Raw genomic sequence first — 6,647 nt, 5'->3', positions numbered from 1 at the left:
TTTTTATACCGATGCGCTCTACGTGTTTGTTGTAATAACTATTATTGCCTATCTACACACGCCTAAAGCGTCTACAGAACTAGCTACAACTAGCTTCTATTTACAGTGATTGTTTACAGCACAGCTTTCCAAGTCAGGGTGTTCTAACCATGAGACTAAAGCACATCAGCTGTGTTAATTTATGCAACAGACAATGTTAATAGCTACTTATTATCCAAGTTAAAATAATGTTGTTAAACCCACTGGCTTATGCGCATTAGAACAATGCATTCAGCATCTTCAGTCTTCTATTAACATATGTGATATATATTCCAGTTTTAAAATGAAACGTGTACAATTGAAAAAGAGCCTACGTAACTGTGAATCACTATCTCATTCAGTGTTGCCAACTCAGAATTCCATTTACCGCTGCACAAGCTTAAAAAAAACCGCTAAACTGTAGTTGAAAAACTCCAGTTTTCTTAACACATCACTTCCAAATTTGAAATACGAACTATTCAGTTTTAGGAACTGTAGAATTTTATAAAAATGTAGACTAAATAATGGAAAGTGTATATCACTTCTTGGCTCTATGTTCTATGCAAAATCGCATGTACAATTAAATCTGAATATTTTGCATTTACCATTTACATCGAGCTTTCCAACTATCACCGGCAACTTCTCCCACCCAATCTTTCAACATAGTATGTTTTTTTTTAACATCTCTAAACGTTTGTACGTATGGAGTTTTACGCGGCATATTTCTTCAAAATTGAATGAAGTAGCTCAAGAATATACTGGACACTTCGGAAATAATCACATTCACAATCACACCAGTCCGTTCGAAATCTGACTTCACACTGAGCTGGAGACGTGTCTGTGTTACATAAACTACAATGTGGAATGATAAATTGACTAATATATAATATAAGACGACATTAAGATATATGGATCATATGAGGAAACAAAGAGGAAGACAGAAAATAGGAAAGACTGGAGAATGCTGAATTTGCAGTGAAAGACCTGCTCATGGGCAGAACACTATGAATGAATGAATCAATCAATCAATCATAACATAAGTTATCATAAATGAAAATAATAATTCCGTTCATTATCTACTAAATGTACCAAATCGAGTTAGCATAAAATGTTGACATTTTATACTCGCACAATGAAAAATTGTGATAATACCATATTAATCTCTAGTTTATGATTAACTAATATTGTTGTCTCGCAAGTACATATGAAAACAATTATAACATCTTTACAGAAAAAAAAAAACTTAAAAATATCGTCTCCCTCCCCCGGAATCATTAAAAAAACGCCAAATAAACAGCTAACCGCTGACGGTAAAATTCTGTAGCTGACCATAGTCCTAAAAACACCAGATTTAGCTACGAAACCGCTGACTTGGCAACACTGATCTCATTTGCATCAGTTTGCAAAACAAAAGTTTTTGAAAGATTGAGTTCTATTAGTGAAAGATATTCCACTGCATATGAACCAATAGAAATTCAGTGTGTTCGTACCCTCATGAAGTTAAGACATCTTGTTACACTCGAAATCAGTGCACGTAAAGCCAGTGGGTTTGAGAAATTACAAAGTGTTTCTTTATGAATAATACTACATACTACATTAACAGAGGTTCAGGAACGAACTTGCGCCCTTCCTCTGAATACAGTGTGAAGAGTGGCTAGATGAACGTTTGATTGTCTTCATACAATCGGTGATGCTGCAAGTATGGCGTCCACTACTTCTCTACATCCAAGTGAACACAGTATAAGCTACACACATATTGTTATCATCAGGACTAAGGTCCAAACACAAGCGACTGCAAGTTACTAATGTCAGGCAGTGATTACTTGTAACACCACATCAGAACGTCCACATGGGAAGATGGACTCTTGTGCTTCAGTTTGACGTCATCACGATGGCTGTTCGCGACTTGTGTCTGTGATGCATGCAGGAAGGAGGAAGAGGGGACATCATTGTCACTGCCAAGTACAAACCATTATAAAAAGTACATTTTCTGTAAATATAATGTATAATATATTACTAACAGTCTATATATATACTGTATGTTCAAGTCCTGAAATAGGTCGACGCTCCAGTTCTAAAAATAACTTCTTAAATATTTTATATTAGACACGTCGAGTAACACATTGCAATATAGACGCTCACTTGTTAAGTAGAAATGGCCAAACACTAACCTATAAACCGCATATCGTAACTTTCTTTGAGGCTATTACTGTAATATATACAAAACACATATTCACACACAATCACTCAATTTTCAATTGTCGAAGAAGTACTACAGCAAGTTCAACACACTACATTAAGTTCCCGTTTCATCCGCAATTATACTAGATGTAAGACTTGTCATTATGTATGTATGTAAAGTCACCTAGCTGCAAATAGTACACATACACAATGCATTTCTATATGACGAGGAACAAGGCTAGAATTAAACTTAAGATTTCTTTGACACTTAACTCTTATCACGCCGTGTAATATTACTTACTACATAGAAACACACCTTTTGATTAGAGAGAGTATGAATTCACCAAATATGAGCAGTTCCCAATATCAAATTAAATGTCATTATTCTCCACAGATCAGTCACACATCAACAATGAGGCCATTCTTAAATGTTCTATTTCGACTATACAGCAAACAGTTTGAATGATATATTTGAATTTGTTTGTATAAGTCTTAAAATTACTGAAAGATAAGACAACGCACACGTTTCTTGCACAAATGTGTTTAGGCTACAATGACTAGTTAGCACTAACTGCCACGACGAGAACAACACGTGACTACAAACTACAGTTCATTGTGATGGACACAGTAACAAATAAGATTGACTTGAAATATTAGACAACGTACTATTTTCCCCGACACATCTCATATTGCAGATATTCCAGCACAAAAATATGTTGTTACTGAGATGTGTTATAGATCTTAAACTGTCAAGGTTGATTGCGGTAATTTTGAACAAATTAACAATTGAACATAAAAGACATTGCTATAAAATCAGGAATATTTATCTTCCGTAAATAAATATGCAATTCTTAGACTGCAAAGGAACAAGTTAATAGTTACATTAGGTTATGTATTTCTTTAAAATTACATTTTGTAAAAAAAAAGGCTACTTTGTCTTCATTACATTTATAGCTTCTACAGTTTTTGAAATCAAAACATATAGTTTATGTCACTTCCAGTTATATAGGCCTAATTCATTATTTAAATTAATTTAAAATTAACGGAAAACATGTTTAAATTCATACTTAAACTTTGTATGGATGTATAAATATATATTTTTGTTCCTAACGGGAGACAGCTTAAAAAAAAAAAACAATATTTCGCTATAAATATTTTGAAACGTAAACGTGTTATGTTCAGGAGTTTTCTGACTTTAATTGTATTATGCCGGATCAAAACAATGTCTAAAGAGCTTTTCATATACTAATAGGTATATTATAATCTTGATGATAAGTCACAAGTCTGTCAGTAATCATTACAAGCTTATAAAATTAAATTCCTCGAAATATTTGAAGCAAGAAATTATACTTTCAACTTGTGGCTTTTTTCTATTTCGGAAGAAGCCGGCGTTACTGGTTACAAGGGACTAATTTTGTCTAATATTTCAGTCTACTTTGAATACGTTGTTATACATAAGAAACTACGAATGCAATGTAATATCCAACCTCAATAAGTCTGCAGGTACAATGCTTCCTTCGTCTTCTACTATTAATCTCAACAATATGGCACACTACGAGCTTACTTGCATCCATAATTAATTACAGTTTTGAGAATTCTTTAGTAACTCCATCGTCCCCATGTTCACAATATTAACTTCCTTTCTTTAAAATAAGTACAGGCAGGCGCAGGTCATTGATTTACTTAGTACACAACCAGAGAATTTGAAAGCAATTTTGTACGTGATATGTGGGTAATCAATCTATCTATAAATATAATTTGAACTGGTAATGGAAATTACGGGAAAACGGCCGAACGGATTATAATAAATGACCCCTCATTTTGAAGCTTGGAACCCAAAGTTTTCAGAAAAATAGTAGTTTTCAGTGAAATGTCAATTTTTCAACATAATTTTCTATTTTCTAAAATTCATCTGTCGTCAGTAATTTCATTTCGGAATAAAACAAAACACACACTACAATAAACAATATTACACGAAGGCCATGATCTGCAAGAATGCTGACATATTTAGTGCGCAAATTAAATTGGTTATTAAAAGCTTCAAGACTTGCTAAATAATTTACAGTTCTGATTCTGTGGTGTGTAATTTTCTGAGAACAGCTGTGTAATGGATATTAAAAATTACAAAACTTGATGTTGTTTGATGACATTATTACCATTAGAAATGAAATATTATTATAGTTAATACCATGATGCGACTGTTTTTCTCTAATTATACATATTAATGCTATATTGATGATATGAAAGTGAAACGTTTTGGGGTTATATAAGTATATGTGGAGAATATCTTAAATTAGATCTTGATTTCTTTAATTTACTGAGTGGCGGCTATATAGTACATGTAGTATATGTTACTGAAAACTATAAAACTTACGTAAGATAATAATATTGTTATTAAAAATCAAATACTTTTATAGTTATTAATCAAGTGGGGTTGGGCCTTTTTCATATATTTAATGGCGTTGTGGTGTAGATATTTATATGCGTGATTCTCTTCAGTATTGACTCGAGAGAGCGCAAAAGTTACAGTTCCCAAGGAAAGATCAAAAGGTATTACTTATTGATAAAATTAGAGGCCTACAAGATTTTGTAGTCTCCCAAAGATCTCTTAGCAGGATAAAATGACTTTACTCTCTACATTTCGAGGTAGTTTACGAAACATGCAGCAGCTATACCAAGATGCTATGTCTATTGTTCGAAAGCATAGCAAACCTGATATTTTTTTTAACTTTCACCGACAATCCACAATGACCTGAAATAGCTATTGCTTTACTCCCACATGAAAAACCCACTGATCGTCCTGACATTGTTACTTGCATTTTCGCTTTCAAACTGAAACACTGAAGGTGTATAGGTTCAAGAAAAAGTATTTGGCATAAAAAACCATTGAGAGGGAGTATGTTTCATTATTATGGAAGCAAATAACTTTCAGAATGTGTGATATTCTTCATTGAAAATAAATCTGAAAAATGTTTATTTGAACGTCTAATGAACGTAGTTTGCAGCTTTTGCTACACAAGCCACTAGTTATTTTTATTTTGACGAATATGTTTCATTGTTGTAATAATTATTGGAAACAAAAATATGAAATGCGTAAAAATGAATTATACTTATATATGGTCGATAAATGATTATGTTGGTATCTTCCAATTTTTTAATGTATCTGCCTTCACCCACTCTGATGAAATTTAAACGTAAAATTTTGTTGTTAAAATTGTAGTATGTTTTTACCCTTTATAAAGAACCTGCAATCGACGGCCGAGTACTTTCTCACTATTTCTAAAAAAACTGAAGCTGAAGATGAAAACTGAAAATAATGGAAGAAAAGTCTAACCATACATGTAAATTACTGCAGATATGAAGTACAGCATCACTTTCCTGGCCACAATTGTACCGCACATTCTTGTGGCAACTGACATTGAGTTTAAAATGTAGGAAGGGTTTTCTTAGTACTGAAGTGTCACTATACACTTATAAGTGTAATACCTTTCAAAAAATCGGAAGATCCTTCTTTTTATACTTTACTTCAAGTTTTGAAATAAATTGAGTTGCCTTTTCGTTGACACATCCAAGCTGTCTTACGATTTACATTTCCAGTCGTTTTCCCTATATTTCTCTTCACTCTTTCATTTGGTAGCCTATTTAGAGTTCCTACACTTCTCATATTCCAAGATTCATTCTCCTGGCCAGTTTACTATCAACAGCTATCTATGCAATAAATTTCATTGTTTAAAATCTATATTGTGAAAGTAAATTCTACGTTTAAGGTTGTATCTTTGACTGTATGTTTAACTATTACAAAGTTTCATACTCGTAGATTTAACTATGACTAACTTTATTTTTAATATTATATTTTAGAATTCATGGGATATAATTTATTTCTTCAAATATATGAATACTTACGTCTGTCATCTAAATAATTTAACAAATGAATTCCAAGCTAATTTTTAGACACACAAACTTAGAAAAGGGAATTACAGGTATGGATTTTTTAAAATATATCCGTGCCTTTTATACTACAAATTGAGCCACTTATACGCTATTCAGGATTTTCAATGGTTAATATGAAGTCGAGTAGTACCGATTCGTCACGAGGCTTTCATTGGCAGCTACACTGATGATTGAATAGAAATACTGAAGAAAATTCTAAAGTGCAGAACGTTTACAGAAATTGGTGCTTTTAAGTGGCAAACGCAACATACATTTTGTAACACTTGCTCGTTATCTGTCACTTAGGATCTATTTTCATTGGTAAGAAGAATTATCGTTCTATATTCATATACATATTTTTTAGAGGTAGAATGTAGGATATGTTATATTACTATGCAGACTTTTAAATTTAATTTATACCAAATTCTAAGTCAGATTGTTATCCATATAAATAGTTGTACATCGATTGAAATTACTGATTGTAGATTTCTAATTTCATAATTGTTAATTGATAGATT

At 32.3% G+C, this 6,647-nt stretch overlaps 1 protein-coding gene across 1 annotated transcript in view; it reads right to left on the bottom strand.

Moving 5' to 3' along the window:
- Nucleotides 1–1,112: 1,112 nt before the first annotated feature.
- Nucleotides 1,113–6,647, bottom strand: part of SerT (Serotonin transporter) — a 369,951-nt gene continuing 364,416 nt past the window's right edge. Inside the window, exon 14 of the transcript XR_011334757.1 lies at nucleotides 1,113–1,973. The gene's annotated coding sequence lies outside the window, so the exon portion shown is untranslated. The remainder of the gene's footprint in view (nucleotides 1,974–6,647) is intronic.

The sequence above is a fragment of the Periplaneta americana genome, chromosome 11, assembly GCF_040183065.1.
Source record: "Periplaneta americana isolate PAMFEO1 chromosome 11, P.americana_PAMFEO1_priV1, whole genome shotgun sequence".
NCBI classification, from domain to species: domain Eukaryota; kingdom Metazoa; phylum Arthropoda; class Insecta; order Blattodea; family Blattidae; genus Periplaneta; species Periplaneta americana.
The sequence above is the reverse complement of the archived record's forward strand: the minus strand, read 5'-3'. Positions and strand labels throughout refer to the sequence as shown.